The sequence below is a fragment of the Armigeres subalbatus genome, chromosome 1 (genome assembly GCF_024139115.2).
Source record: "Armigeres subalbatus isolate Guangzhou_Male chromosome 1, GZ_Asu_2, whole genome shotgun sequence".
NCBI lineage: Eukaryota > Metazoa > Arthropoda > Insecta > Diptera > Culicidae > Armigeres > Armigeres subalbatus.
Window position 1 is genome coordinate 29,594,371 of NC_085139.1, and position 15,522 is coordinate 29,609,892.

At 42.5% G+C, this 15,522-nt stretch overlaps 1 protein-coding gene across 6 annotated transcripts in view; it reads right to left on the bottom strand.

The window, feature by feature from the left end:
• The window catches only part of LOC134223345 (serine-rich adhesin for platelets), a 160,597-nt gene that overhangs the window by 107,011 nt on the left and 38,064 nt on the right, over nucleotides 1-15,522 (bottom strand). For 5 of the 6 annotated variants that reach the window (XR_009982544.1, XR_009982548.1, XR_009982536.1 and 2 more), the window contains exon 2: nucleotides 10,569-11,453. The gene's annotated coding sequence lies outside the window, so the exon portion shown is untranslated. Of the gene's footprint in view, nucleotides 1-10,568; nucleotides 11,454-11,682; nucleotides 11,955-15,522 lie in introns of those variants that run through there. The other variant, XM_062702502.1, reaches the window with a different exon arrangement.

Genomic DNA, 15,522 nt, shown 5'->3' on the forward strand with positions numbered 1-15,522 from the left:
ATTGGGAATCTAAATATATTCACAAGACTAATAGCTGACCCTGCTTATTTAACCTTTTTGAGAAAAAAAACTATTGAACTCTACACATTATCAAATGAACTGTTAAGTACTTAGATTCATCTTTTCAATAAAATTCTAACATTTTCATCTGAATCCTACACAATTTTCGATACATTTCCTAACAATTTAGACATCCGAAACTGCATAAACTGTGGATATTCCATCAAAAAAATCGTTAATTTTTAAAGATTTTTATTATTTTGAGTTTCACTGTCTCACTGGTTGGTTGCTCGAACTTTCATTATTGTCATTGTTAACGAGACTTTCGGCCCTTGGCCGGCTTATCTCGTATTTCGAATTTCTTGTTAAGGCTTTTTGAGGCTTTGAGGCAAATTAAATCTATGTCGAAAAATTATTTAAATGAATTTCTATCATAAAAAGTACTATTTCACACACAAGCGAAGATTTTCCGAATAAGTTCAAACCCATATTAAAAAAAAATTGCCATATTCTGTATGACTTGCCTCAAAGTTGTGTTGTTCACCACTGGAGCGGAAAATACAAAAATGAATATTAAAAAGAATGAAATAAAACAAACTCATCATATTTCACTTAAGTCTCGATTGTCATAATCATAAGACGAACTATTCCATTTAATTCCATCACTTTGTAAACTTTGATCAGTGTCTCATACTTGACTAGACTTGAAAGACAAAGACGTCATTTTCTCTTCATAAGTTTTGTTGGATAATGTTTTGGCAATTCATAATTTTTGTGGAATTTATTGCTCCTTCAAATTGAAATTTTCGGCCAAAAGATATTAGAGGGAGACATAATTTTTGAAAATGAATTGTATCGGCCTTATTATAACTTCATATAAAAGTCAGTTTTTGTCATTGCAAATAAAATTAAAAGTCACTATTTGGTCACCATTTCTGCAGTTGAAAGTCACTATTTGGTCCCTTTTTTCACCAGCGTTGGTCTCTAAAGTCACTATTTTGAGCGGCATTGACCGCTACCAGCCCTGATTCTATGAAATGCAAACTTCAGAGTGAGAAGAAATTCAGCTTTGCAGAGGAGAGAAGCCAAATTTCTATGAAAATATGTACTTTTGTGACTTAAATTCAGTTTTTCACAACAAATGAACGTGCCAAAAAAAATCCAAGTCTTTTTTTTCCAAGAGGCTTGAAAGTCTTTTTTTCAAGAGGCTCGAAAGCCTCCTTTCAAAAGGCTCGGAAGCCTAATTTCAAGTGGTCGGAAGTATCCTTTTCACTCGACAGCCTCCTTTTAAGGGGCTCTACAACCTCCTTTTAAGAGGATCGAAAGCCCCCTTTCAAGAGGCACGGAAGCCTCCATTCAAGACGCTCGGAAGCCTCTTTTCAAGAAGCTCAGAAGCCTCCATTCAAGAGGCTCGGAAGCCTCCTTTCAAGAGACATCGGAAGCCTCCTTTCAAGAGGCATCGGAAGCCTCCTTTCAAGAGGCTTGGAAGCCTTTTTTCTAAGAAGCTTGGAAGTCTTCTTTCCAAGAGACTCGACAGCCTCCTTTCAATAAGTACGACAGCCTCCTTTAAAGAAACGCGAAATTCTCTTTTCAAGAAGCTCTGAAGCCTCCATTTAAAACGCTTGACAGCCACCATTCGCGAGGCTCGGAAGTCTTCTTTTAAGGCTTGAAAGCTTTTTTCTAAGAGGCTTAAGAGTCTTATTTGTAAGAGGCTAGACAGTCTCCTTTCAAGAAGTATGAAAGCCTCATTTCAAGAGGCTCGAAATTCTCCTTTCAAGAAGCTCGGAAGCCTCGTTTCAAGAGGCTCGGAAGCCTTTTTTTCAAACACTTGGCAGCCTCCTTTAAAAACAATGCTTTCAAGATGCTCGACAGGCTTAAAAGTCTCATTTTAAGAAGCTCGGAAGCCTCATTTCAGAAGGCTCGGAAGCCTCGTCTTTTAAAAAGGTTCGACAGCCTCGTTTTAAGAGACTCGACAGCCTCCTTTGAAGAGACTCGGAAGCCTCATTTCCAAAGGCTTGAAAGCCTTCTTTAAAACGCTCGACAGTTTCGATTCAAGAGGCTCGGAATCCTCCTTTTAAGAGGCTCGACAGCCTTGTTTTGAAAGGCTCGGAAGTCTCCTTTTAAAAGGCTCGACAGCCTCCTTTCAAGAAACGCGAAATTCTCTTTTCAAGAAGCTCTGAAGCCTCTATTTAAAACGCTTGACAGCCACCATTTGCGAGGCTCGGAAGTCTTCTTTTAAGGCTTGAAAGCTTTTTTCCAAGAGGCTTAAGAGTCTTATTTCTAAGAGGCTCGACAGCCTCCTTTCAAGAAGTACGAAAGCCTCATTTCAAGAGGCTCGAAATTCTCCTTTCATGAAGCTCTAAAGCCTCGTTTCAAGAGGCTCGGAAGCCTTTTTTTTAAACACTTGGCAGCCTCCTTTTAAAACGCTCGACAGCCTCCTTTCACGAGGCTCGGAAGTCTGCTTTTAAGAGACTCGACAGCCTCCTTTCAAGATGCTCGACAGCCTCCTTTCAAGAAGCACGAAAGCCTCCTTGCAACAGGCTCGGAAGAGATTCGAAATTCTCCTTTTAAGAAGCTCGAAAGCATCCTTTCAAAAGACTCGACAACCTCCTTTCAAGAGGCTCGGCAGCCTCATTTTATAAGGCTCAACAGCCTCCTTTCAAGAGGCTCGACAACCTCCTTTCAAGATGTTCAACAGCCTCCTTTCAAGAAGCACGAAAGCTTCCTTCCAAGAGGCTCGCAAGCTTCATTTTGAGAGACTCGACATACTCCTTTTAAGAAGCTCAAAAGCCTCCGTTCAAGAGGCTCGGAAGCTTCCTTTTAAAACGCTCGACAGCCTCCTTATAAGAGGCTCAGAAGCTTCCTTTTAAGAGGCTCGTCAGCCTCCTTTCAAGAGGCTTGACAGTTCCCTTTCAAGAGACTCGGAAGGCTCACTTCAAAAGGCTTGGAAGCCTTCTTTAAAACGCTCGACAGTTTCGATTCAAGAGGCTCGGAATCCTCCTTTTAAGAGGCTCGGAAGCCTCCTTTTAAGAGAATCGACAGCCACGTTTCAAGAGGATCGGAAGCCTCCTATTAAGAGGCTTGACAGCCTCTTTTCAAGATGCTCGACAGCCTCCTTTCAAGAGGCACGGAAGCCTCCTTTTAAAAGGCTCGGAAGCCTCCTATCAGGAGGCTTGAAAGTCTTTTTTCCAAGAGGCTTGAAAGTCTTTTTCCAATAGGCTCGAAAGCCTACTTTCAAAAGGCTCGGAAGCCTCATTTCAAGAGGCTCGGAAGTCTCCTTTTAAAACGCTCCGCAGCCTCCTTTCAAGAGGCTCAAAAGCAGGAAAGGAGCGATAAGAGTGATAGAAAGTCCGTCAACTTTGTATGTAGCGTGACACTAGAAAAAAGCGTATTTCCATTTGTAAACACGGAGATACCAAATAAATAAATAGAAATCAAATGTAGGAATGGGTCGAGATAAATATTTGATGGTAAATAAGACAAGAAGTTCCTCCAGAAATTCCTCCGGAAGTTCCTCCAGATATTCCTCCAGGAATTCCTCCGGAAGTCCCTCCAGAAATTCATCCAGACATTCCTTCAGGAATTCCTCCGGAAGTCCCTCAAGGAATTCCTCCGGACATTCCTCCAGGAATTCCTTCAAAAATTCCTCTTCCTCCAGTATTTCCTTCAAAAGTTCCTCCAGGAATTACTCCGGAAGGGTGTCAGGCCATTAGGCCGAAGGTCATTAGGCCGAATGGACATTAGGCCGAACGGTCATTAGGCCGAATGGCCATTAGGCCGAATTATCAGAAAGAAGCAAGAAGTGAAAAATTAAAAGTTCTTTCTTCACCTCACCCCTTCTTCCTTCTCCCTTCTTGAATATTCCTTCTTCTTTCTTCCCTCTTCTTCCTTCCTTCTTCCTTCTCCCTTTTTCCTTCTTCCTCCTTCCTTTTTCCTTCTTCCTTCTTCTTTTTTTCCTTCTTTCTTCTTTCCTCTTCCTTCTACCTTCTTTCTTCCTCCTTCTTTTTTATTCTTTCTTCTTCCTTCCTTTTTCTTCCTTCTTCCTTCTTTCTTCTTCCTCCTTCCAGCATCCTTCTTCCTTCTTTCTTCTTCTTTATTCCCTCTTCCTTCTTCTTTCTTCTTTCTTCCTTCCGTTTTCTTTCTTCCTTCTTCCTTCTTTCTTCTTTCTTCTTCCTCCTTCCATCGTCCTTCTTCCTTGTTTCTTCTTCTTTTTTTCCCTCTTCCTTCTTCCTTCTTTCTTCTTCTTCCTTCTCTCTTCCCTCTTATTTCTTCTTCTTCCTTCTCTCTTCCTTCTTCTTTCTTCCTTCTTCCTTCTTTCTTCTTCCCTCTTCCTTCTTTCTTCTTCCTTTTTCCTCTTCCTTTTTTCTTCTTCTTTCTTCCTCCTTCCTCCTTCCTTCTTTCTTCTTTCTTCTCTCTTCTTCCTTCTTTCTTCTTTCTTTTTCCTTCTTCCTTCTTTCTTCTACATTCTTCCTTCTTTCTTCCTCCTTCTTCCTTCTTCCTTCTTCTTTCTTCCTTCTTCCTCCTTTTTCCTTCCTTTCTACTTCTTCCTTATTGCGCACTACTCACTTCTCACTCCCCAGTTCTCATTCGGCCTAATGGCCATTCGGCCTAATAACCGTTCGGCCTAATGACCATTCGGCCTAATGGCCTTCGGCCTGATGACCTTCGGCCTAATGACCCAGCATCCTCCGGAAGTTCCTCCAGGAATTACTGCGAAAGTTCCTCCAGTTCCTCCTGCGGAAGTTCCTCCAGGAATTTCGCGGAAGTTTCTCAAGGGATTCCTGCGGAAGTTCCTTAAGGCAGCGGTTCTCAACCTGGGGTACATGTACCCCTAGGGGTACCCTTGCCAGCTTCAGGGGGTACCTTGAATCAAAAAGTATAATGGCGGATGTATTGCTTTTCCAATAAAACTTGTTGATACAGTTTTGATAATTATGTATTTTTAGATTCCAAAACATTGTGTTGTACGTAATATGTATAGCGATCAGTAAATCAAAATCTATTGAATTCTGTCCACTACAACCAGCATAGTGTATGAAGGGCTGTGCAACAAAAGATCTAATAGAAAAAAAATTTAGAGACTAGAATCTAGAAGTCTGTAAACCTCAATTTGAGAGGCATGAAGGCTTTTCCGAAAAGCTCAGTAGCTTCGTTGATTGGAAGCCTTTTTCAAGAAACTCGTATGCTTTCTTTTTAAAGGCTCCGAAACCTTATTTCAAAAGGGCTTCTAAGACTCGGAAACCTTCTCTAGAAAACCTCCTCTCTAGAGGCTCGGAAGCTTGGAAGTCTCCTTACAAGTGGCCTGCTTTTAGGAGACTCGGAAGCCTTCTTTCAACAGGCTCGAAGCCTCCTTTCAAGAGGCTCGGAAGCTTATTTTTAAGGGGTTCGGAAACCTTTTTTTAAGGTTTGGGAGCCTCCTTTCTAGAAGATTGAAAGCCTCCTTTGAAGAGCCTCGGAAGCCTCCTTTCAAGAGGTTCGGAAGCATCCTTTCAAGAGGTTCGGAAGCCTCCTTTCAAGAGGTTCGGAAGCCTCCTTTCAAGAGGTTCGGAAGCCTCCTTTCAAGAGGTTCGGAAGCCTCCTTTCAAGAGGTTCGGAAGCCTCCTTTTAAGAGGTTCGGAAGCCTCCTTTCAAGAGGCTCGGAAGCCTCCTTTCAAGAGGCTCGGAAGCCTCCTTTCAAGAGGTTCGGAAGCCTCCTTTTAAGAGGTTCAGGCCTCCTTTCAAGAGGCTCAGAAGCCTCTTCTCAAGTGGCTCAGAAGCCTCCTTTCAAGAGGCTCAGAGCCTCCTTTCAAGAGGCTCAGAAGCCTCCTTTCAAGAGGCTCAGAAGCCTCCTTTCAAGAGGCTCAGGCTCCTTTCAAGAGGCTCAGAAGCCTTCTTTCAAGAGGCTCAGAGCCTCCTTTCAAGAGGCTCAGAAGCCTCCTTTCAAGAGGCTCAGAAGCCTCCTTTCAAGAGGCTCAGGCCTGCTTTCAAGAGGCTCAGAGCCTCCTTTCAAGAGGCTCGGAAGCCTCCTTTCAAGAGGCTCGGAAGCCTCCTTTCAAGAGGCTCGGAAGCCTCCTTTCAAGAGGCTCGGAAGCCTCCTTTCGAGGGGCTCGGAAGCCTCCTTTCAAGAGGCTCGGAAGCCTCCTTTCAAGGCCTTTCAAGAGGCCCTTTCTCAACAGGGTCGAAAACTTTTTTTCAAAAAGTTTGGAAGCCTAGTTTGTAGAGGCTTGAAGGCCTCCTTTCTAGAGGCTTGGAAACCTCCTCTCTAGAGGTTGGAAGCTTCCTTTTAAGAGACTCTGAAGCCTCTTTTCAAGAGGCTCGGAAACATCCTGTTAAGAGGCTCAGATACATTTTTTGTAGAGGCTCGGATACGTCTTTTCAAGAGACTCTGAAGCTTCCCTTCGAGAGGATCGAAATTATTTTTTGATGAAGCTGAAGAAGCTTCCTTTCAAGAGGTTCTGAAGCCTCCCTACAAGATGCTCGAAGGCTCTTTTCACGAAGCGCGGAAGCTTACTTTCAAGAAGCATGAAAGCCCTCAAAGGTCAACAACGTCTTATAGGAAGCTTGATGTACAAACTTAATTTGAATTGCAAAGTTTCACAGAATAACGAATAATTCAGACAACATTTTGGAGAGCCATATATTGCGTCAATTTTCAGGTCCATTTTCCATATATCTTATGAGCTAAGCTGATTTTCATTTACAGCGAAAAACAATAGGGGGTACCTCAATCAATGTAAAAGTTTGAAGGGGTACCTATCAAGAAAAAGGTTGAGAATCGCTGTCTTAAGGGATTCCTGCGGAAGTTCCTCCAGGAATTCCTGCCAAAGTTCCTCCAGGAATTCCTGCAGAAGTTTCTCAAGGAATTCCTGCGGAAGTTCCTCAAGGAATTCCTGTGGAAGTTCCCCAAGGAATTCCTGCGGATGTTCCTCAAGGATTTCCTTTGGAAATTTGTCAAGGGATTCCTGCGGAAGTTCCTCTAGGAATTCCTACGGAAGTTTTTTCAAGGAATTCCTGGGGAAGTTCCTCCAAGAGAAATTTCTGGAAGAACTTCCGGAGAAACTCCTAGAGGAACTTCCGAAGGAATTCCCGGAGGAACTTGCAGAGAAATTCCCGGAGGAACTTCTGGAGGAACTGAAGGAACTTCCGGAAGAATTCCTGGAGGAACTTCCGGAGGAATTCCTTGAGAAACTATCGTAGGAATTCCTTGAGGAACTTCCGCAGCCTCGACAGCCTCCTTTCAAGAAGCACTAAAGCCTTCTTTCAAGAGGCTCGGAAGGTTCATTTCGAGAGACTCGAAATTCTCCTTTTAAGAAGCTCGAACGCCTCCTTTCAAGAGACTCGGGAGTCTCTTTTTAAAACGCTCGACAGCCTCTTTTCAAGAGGCTCGGAAACCTCCTTTTAAGATGCTCGACAGCCTCCTTTCAAGAAGCACGGAAGTCTCCTTTCAAGAGACTCGGAAGCTGCATTTCAAGAGGCTTGGAAGTCTCATTTCAAGAGGCTCGGAAGCCTTATTTCAAGAGGCTCGAAAGTCTTATTTCAAGAGGCTCGGAAGCCTCCTTCTAAAACGCCCAGCAGCCTCCTTTCAAGAAGTACGAAAGCCACCTTTCAAGAGGCTCGAAATCCTCCTTTCAAGAAGCTCGAAAGCCTCGATTCAAGAGATTGGAAGCCTCCTTTTAAAACGCTCGAAAGCCTCCTTTCAAGATGCTCGACAGTCTCCTTTCTAAAAGCACAAAAGCCTCTCTTCAAGAGGCTCGGAAGCTCCATTTAGAGACTCGAAATTCTCATTTTAAGAAGCTAGAAAGACTCCTTTGAAGAGGCTCGACAGGCTCCTCTTAAGAGGCTCGACAGCCTCCTATCAACTTGATCGACAGCCTCCTTTTATGAAGCACGGAAGCCTCCTTTCAAGAGACTCGGAAGCCTCCATTCAATAGGCTTTAAAGCCTTATTTCAAGAGGCTCGGAAGCTTCATTTCAAGAGGCTCGAAAGCCTCCTTTCAAGAGGCGAGGCACGAAAGCATCCTTTCAAGAGGCTCGAAATTCTCCTTTCAAGAAGCTCGGAAGCCTCATCTCAAAGGGCTTGGAAGCCTCCTTTAAAAACGCTCGACAGCCTCCTTTTAAAACGATCGGCAGCCTCCTTTAAAGAGGCTCGACAGCCTTTTTTCAAGAGGCTCGACAATCTCCTTTCAAGATGCTCGACAGCCTCCTTTCTAGAAGCACGAAAGCCTCTCTTCAAGAGGCTCGGAAGGTTTATTTCGAGAGACTCGAAATTCTACTTTTAAGAAGCTCGAAAACCTCCTTTCAAGAGACTCGAGAGCCTCTTTTTAAAAAGCTCGACCGCCTCCTTTTAAGAGGCTCAACAGGAAGCTTCATTTTGAGAGACTCGAAATTTTCCTTTTAAGAAGCTCGAAAGCATCCTTTCAAGAGACTCGCGATCCTCTTTTTAAAACGCTCGACATTATCCTTTCAAGAGGCTTGGAAGCCTCCTTTCAAGAGGCACGACAGCCTCTCAAGAAGCACGGAAGCCGCATTTCAAGAGGTTCGGAAGCCTCATTTCAAGAGGTCTATTCTAAACCCAGTAAGGGTCCTACACCCAACCGGTGATTGTTAGATTTTCTAACAATTTTGTATAAGAACCTTTCAACACCTGTATAAGAACTGGGCATATGCGAAAATGGTTCGAGGAAATTCTGGACCATATTTTGTAGAAACTCTGAAGGATTTTCCGATGAAATTTCGAAGAATTCTTTAAACAGAAATCGAATAAATCATCTATGAATCCAAAGCGCTTGCTGATTTTGAGCTAAAGGTCGATAAATATCGATGTACGGATCCATATAACCATGTTCCCTTCCAATTTCGTTTTTAGCTCATGAAAAAGTCAATAAAGTTCTCTATTGCTCACGGAAGTTTTAACTCAGTATTGTCTTGCTTTGTAGCCACACATCTTTACTGTGGCGGAAGGTGAATAGAGTTCCCATATTTTTTTGGGACGCAGAAATGGTAATATAAACAAAATTTGAACAAATTGAAACAAACTTGCTATTTACTAAATGTTAATCCATTTTGATGAAAATATTAAACAATAAATGTTAAAACTGAAACGAATTTGAATTGAAAAATGATGCGAATCGAGCAGCACATCACTTTTCGTCAAGGTTAATTATGTGAATTACCATGCCAGGTAAGCTATTCGATTGATTCATGAGTGCCGCCTGTAACGGGGATTTTCCCCATTAATTATGCAGCCTTTTTGGGGTGGAACCACCACCCCGTACAGAGACGAATATTCTAATCCAGTGAAACCAATTGCGTCGCGGTATACCTTCCGCAGCGTGGTGGTCGTTGAACTCTCAGGGCTCGACACTGCTATAGTGAACAATCCAACCATATCGATCGATATGAGCAGACACTGCGGGATAATGAAGCGCCCACAATCATTTTCGACGAAAATGTGGATCTATAGAAACTGACCTTCTTCACGAGTAGTGTTGTTCGCAAATTAGCAATGGAAAGCACACAAAAATCAATTATACAAACGAACGACGTTCACGTGTAAAATATTATGGTTGGGATTCGGTGAGTTTGGATTTGAACGGTTTATTGACGTATTTTCAGGAGATTTTATAAGATATCAAGAAATACAAATATTTTCTTGTAAAATCAAGATTCGTTTTCTTTGCAAAAGTTCTTGTTTTTTAACAGAAGTGACATTTAAGCTTAGCAACGTCTCTTAAAACAATAAAATCTCCGTTCTTTGGATTCACTTCGGATTTGAATGGCAGCAAAACCTTCAGGCTCCTACTATCTGTATGGGCGTGATAACCTCTACACTCAGATGGATTTTCCCCGCAAACCTGACCTTTAAGTGGTCTTGTTGTGTAGGGGTTATCTCGCTTGTCTAGAGAGTAGGAGGTCGTGGGTTCGACTCCCACCAAGAAAGTGGGAAATAATATCAATTTTGTACATTTCGAAAACATAACGTTGCGCATTACGTACGACCGATTTGCCAAATCATATGCAATTCATTTTTAATCTTAAACCAAACTTATCCCATTTTGAATTTACACTGACTACTAAGAAAAACATAAGAATTCCATCATCCTAAATATAGTTTTTTTTTTCTATACGTTATTAGGAATAATTTTGTATACATATTCATATGGATCACTTGTAACGGTAGTTCTTTAGATGTTGAGCTACTCAGCAAAAATTGAAAAATTTCCGAACATGTTTTAACAATTAGAGTTTTTCAGCTTTCACACTGAACTTGCGACTTGAAACATCAAAGAATATTACATACCAAAAATCCAATATAGGGACTAATATAGAAGTACCAGTAGTGAAATTTGTATGTACCTCCAAGTATTCTTACAGGATCCCATGAAAGTTGGTGGACTCACAGAAATGACTTTTTTTCACGGTCAGACTCATCACTAATTTGCGTTGTTTGTCTTGTCATGAATCATCGATTAATTAGGGCTTAAATTTGTGCAATGGATTAAATTTTAGGCGAGATAACATAAAAAATCAACAGCCGCATTACTCATCCTAACCGATCGACAAAAACTTTTAATAGCAGCAAAAACTCACCTTTCCTATTCGTTGACTGCTGCTGTGCTGCTACTGCCAGGTAATCCGATTTTCAATATGAAACTTGAACCCGTTTGCCTATATCTCGCTTTTGCATCATTCTTGTTGTTTGCCCATTCAATAAACACCTGTGCTTTCAAGAAGCAAACATTCAAGATTTTCACCAATTTAACTTTCCTTCCGATACTGGATGCCACGAACTACGTCGCGCCGCCGACTTGTGATTCCAACCACTTTGCACTTTTCGATTTGTATCAGCGCTTATGTGACTCTCCTATTTTTCTTCTTCCTCGGTCGGGCTAAATTTCAATCACACACACGCTACTTCAACAAAAATTTCCTTCAAACACACGCCGCACGCGCGCACTTACTCCCAGAACGCTGCACTATTCCTTTGTTATGACACACCAGCGGTTGGTTTTCCTATTTTTTCTTCCTTTTATTTTTGCGTTTCACACTCTCGATTTGTTATTCTTCACGATGCACTTTTCCTGCAACCCGTTGTTGTCGGCAATTCGCGGCCCACATGCAGCGCGAGGGGTGCCCACTATTACAACTTCACACTTTTGCACACACATTCGACGGAACGGATCCGTGGCCGCGTGCGCTGTTTTGACTCCCTTCTTCTGTACGCTATTTTCTCTTGAACTTTTACGTGCTTTGTTGTTGATATTAAAACTCTGATGTCTGCTTCTTCTGCTCTCTTCTTCTCACTGCAAGACGTGTCTGAAGCCTTTACTGGCCGAGCTGGGTGGTGATGCTGATGGTGGCGGCGTGTCGGAGATCCGGGCGGGTGAAGAGGTCGTTCCTTCTTTCCGTGTTTTGTTTTTATTTGGCTGTTCCCGTGCGAGCCAGATTGGTCCGGATTTCGGTCATGCTGTGTGCCTGGAAATAGCGAGAGAGACAGTATTTTGAGGAAGATTAATCGTGGCGTGCCAATTGATATGCAAATCAACATCGATGTTTCATAAGGACCAATCTTGCAAATGGAAGTTTCTCGGCGCATTTGGAAACCTAATCTATTTGTAAAGCAGTTTCTGAGAAATTTGAATTTGAGAACATCAAAGAATAACATTTCTTAGGCCAAAACAACCATCCATGTTCGATATCTCACCAATGAACGCCACACTACGTCACGATGGGAAAAGGTTTTCTGCGAGCTTTCGCGATTATATCACACTTCCTCTTACACGTACGTATATTTTTTTATCACTATACTTTTAAATACAATTCTTGATCCACCAGGGAAAAAAACATACGAATTTATGCTGCCAACTTGCTACTCGCATGAAAACGGCACGTGTTTTTCGTCTTTTCCTAAATCTGCAACAAATGATTTACACTGTTTTGCAAACGAACGCAATTCATGTTGAATGGCTGCGATCTGCGAACAAAGTAATAGAATTTTTCACTATTTCTCGCGCAGTACCCAACCTACTCTCGCTCTCGCTCCGTACCTACTACGAAACGGAGCCGTACCTTGGGTGTCCGTTTGGAACCGCGCGGGGCGGGTCGGACGAGTATGTGTCACTGGGTGAGAATGTATGGTTTTGGTTACTGTTGCTTCGCCAGCGTCAGGCGGTTCGCTGTGGGCCAGTTAAGGCTGAATTATTGCATTTTTAACAATATGTGAATGGTGGTCTCTTCAATTATTCATTGACTTACAGACACTGCGCTTTCAAAACTATAATACTGGATTGAATTTTGATCAATATCAATTGTTTAAAATGCTTGAAGATTAGTGAAAGCCTTTGAAACTGCATCAGAGAGCCAAAGCGGGTCACAGTTCAGAACCCTTCACCAAGCAATCATCAAAAATTCTCAACTTAAAATTTCAACCATTACTGTAACATATTCTGAAGCTCGTATCAAGAAAAATACTCGTCGTATTATCATTATCTTGTAATCTTGTAATATCAACGCACTCTCTGACCACAGCCTATCTACGTTGATTTAAATAGCGCAGAGGGATACGTCTACCGGGCAACACGTCCGGTGTGTACTGCACTAAGATCTCCTTAGAAAGACCGAGATCTTACTTAAGGCTCCAAAGGATCCCGTTTCGCAGTGATATGTTGCCATGAGATAGTAATTTATGCACTTGTTTTTCTAATCCACAGGAATATTTAAATTTGAGCATGATGACCGTGCATTTCGTAGTTGCTACTCCGTGATCGACCAGATCAATCGCAATTGCACAGGGAACCAATGGCTGGAAGCATGGGATTTGCTCTCCATCCTCAATGTGCACAGTCTGTGAGCTCTAGTATTTTGGATGGTCGATAACGGCGCTGGCCACGTCCTCACGATCATTGGAGATGGGAAGGAATTGTTGATGCAGTCACTCGCCCACCTCTGCATTCGCCACGAGTTCCTACGGAATTTTACTGGAATCTGGGGTTAGGTTTTATGGCAGAGGTTCGTCTTGGTTAACGGGTTGCCAATGTGATAGTAATGAAAGGTTGGTGTATATTCTAATTGGATGCCGAAACGCTCATTTCGAATTCTAACAGGTACCTGCTAGAACTAATCAAGTTGTAGGTATAGGGGTAAAAGATGGAAATGGTATGAAAGCTCATTTCCAGTTCTAGCGATTGCTAGAACATGAGAAATATATGAAAAGATACAAAGTAGGAGGAATGAAACGGGCCTGGCATTGAACCCACGATTTTCTGCGATTGAGGCAGACGCGGTAGCCATATGACCACCAAGCCCGTATGTTTTTCTAATCCACAGGAATATTTAAATTTACTTTTTTTTAATCTTTCGTTTATTTGGAAGGCTCATTTGCCGTGAAGCGTAACGGAGCCGAAATCAAGTTTATCAATACATTTATCGATTCTTATACATAGTTTTGGGGAACCGAAAGACTCGCGGTTTAGTTGAGGTTAGGGAATACAATAATACAGTAGGAAAGGAAAGGATTTTAGGGTGCTTAAGTAATTACGATGCTGATGTTCCCAAAGTTGACATTCCTCGCATTTTTACATCTGTAACGGGACAAACAAAGTTTTTTTTGGGAGACAACGACGAGAGGAAGATATACAAAAAGGATTGACGACAGACATTGAAAAGTACAACAAGAGGAAGACATTCGTAATGGGGTACGACAGACAAGGGAATGGGCAGACAATGATTATAGTCATACATCAGAAACTTTCAAAAATTGGTGTGCCAGGGACATGTACTCGAGAGCAAGGCCCGACAACACTTTCCTAATAGGCTTTAGTTTTTTTCCTCGGACCCGGAGATGTTCAGTTAGCGCAGATCTGGGGTCACGATGCTCCTCGCACGCCCACACGACATGATCGATGTCCTGATAATCCTAACCGCAAACACAGAAATTTCCTTCCGAGAGCCCCACTCTGAAAAGATGTGCATTTAAAGTGTAGTGATTGGACATTAGACGATACATGGTAGGAATGAAGTCTCGTCCCATATTCAATTTGTTGAACCATGGACGCTTCGACACCTGCGGGCGAATTGAATACAGCCATCTACCAAACTACCAAATTTGTCCATTTCTGTTGCCAGCTGTTCAAGGTTTCCTGACGAACTAATGTGAAAAATTCATCAAAGGTGATTTACCGATTGTAACGAACCTTCGGATCGTTACAATTATTGTAAATATTATGACTTAATTGTTCCTTTCTAACTGTTACTTAATTGTTTCATTCTTGTTAAATGTCTTCTCTGTTCATGAGTTAAGGTTAAATAAAATAAAATGAAAAGATAGTTAAATTATAAAAGTTGTACCAGTCTAATTGGAAGATATTCACGATACCAGTTCATTCGCGTTCATGAGTCGCATTTCCCTTGGGAAAAATGGTTGATGAGATCCAATCCAGGTGGTGAGATGCCGTGGGATTTAATTGCGTAAGCCACCCAAAATTGCTTGATCCCACAAAAATTTGCATGCATCGACCTGTTGGTATTCTTTTGGAGATTTATTGACCTTTCCGAAGTCCCTCTCACATGGACAGAAAGGGGGCTAACTTAGGCTGTTCGTGTGAAGAGACGTGAACATGCGCGAAAATGATTGTTATGAGCATGAGAGCAACCGTCGGTATCGCGAATTTATCTTCGTGACTTCCGGTGACGAAATTAATTCGGCGGTTAATCTGAGGATTATTGAAGTGATCAGATTCACTTCGAACTGATCCGTGGAAGAGGCAGGAGTGGCCCAAGTTGTTCTCGTGCCGTGGTAGTTGCTTAAAGGTACAAATTACATTCAGTGATTTCAATCAGTGGTTCTTTAGTAAAACCCTTTCCCAAAGAATTAATGCTTAAACCCTTTCCCATACTTCTTAGATAGAGAGTCATGTGTGCGTTAGTTACAATCAGTGTGTTATCGTGTATGCTGGTGGTTTAAATTGTGCAATTTAAATTATGGTTATAGTGCAGTGCTGACACGTGCAACATGCAACGGTCTCTAAATGTGTTTAGATTCGTGACCACATCGCCACGACGCCAGAGACACCACAACGAACCCTCGAGGCCATTTCTGACCCTACCACCACGTTGCGAGGTTTTCCCGGGGCACGCCGGAAGAGGGACGCGATTGCCAATCAACGCGCCAAAGGAAGCCATTCCGAAAGTCCCGCTGACTACGAATGGAGGTCAGAATACAGTGGTCGAGACTGGTCCGAACGGCCCACAAGGGAATACCACAGATCCGTCAACGCACATTTCGGTGCCACGAGAGGAATGGGAAGAGATGCGAGCAATAATAGCAGACTTAACGAGGAAACTAGCGCAAAAGGAGAGTCATGGAGAGATAATCCATCGGTTAGAGTTTGTAATCTGGAACCACTGCAAGATGCACCAGCAACGCAGGTGAGAAGAGCGGATGGGGGCAGCCGAGCAGCTTTCAACTACCACGGTAGTGTTGACGAAGAAGACAGCGAAGATGACCAAAGATGGCCACGCCAAGGATGGAGAAGCAGGGTTCCTC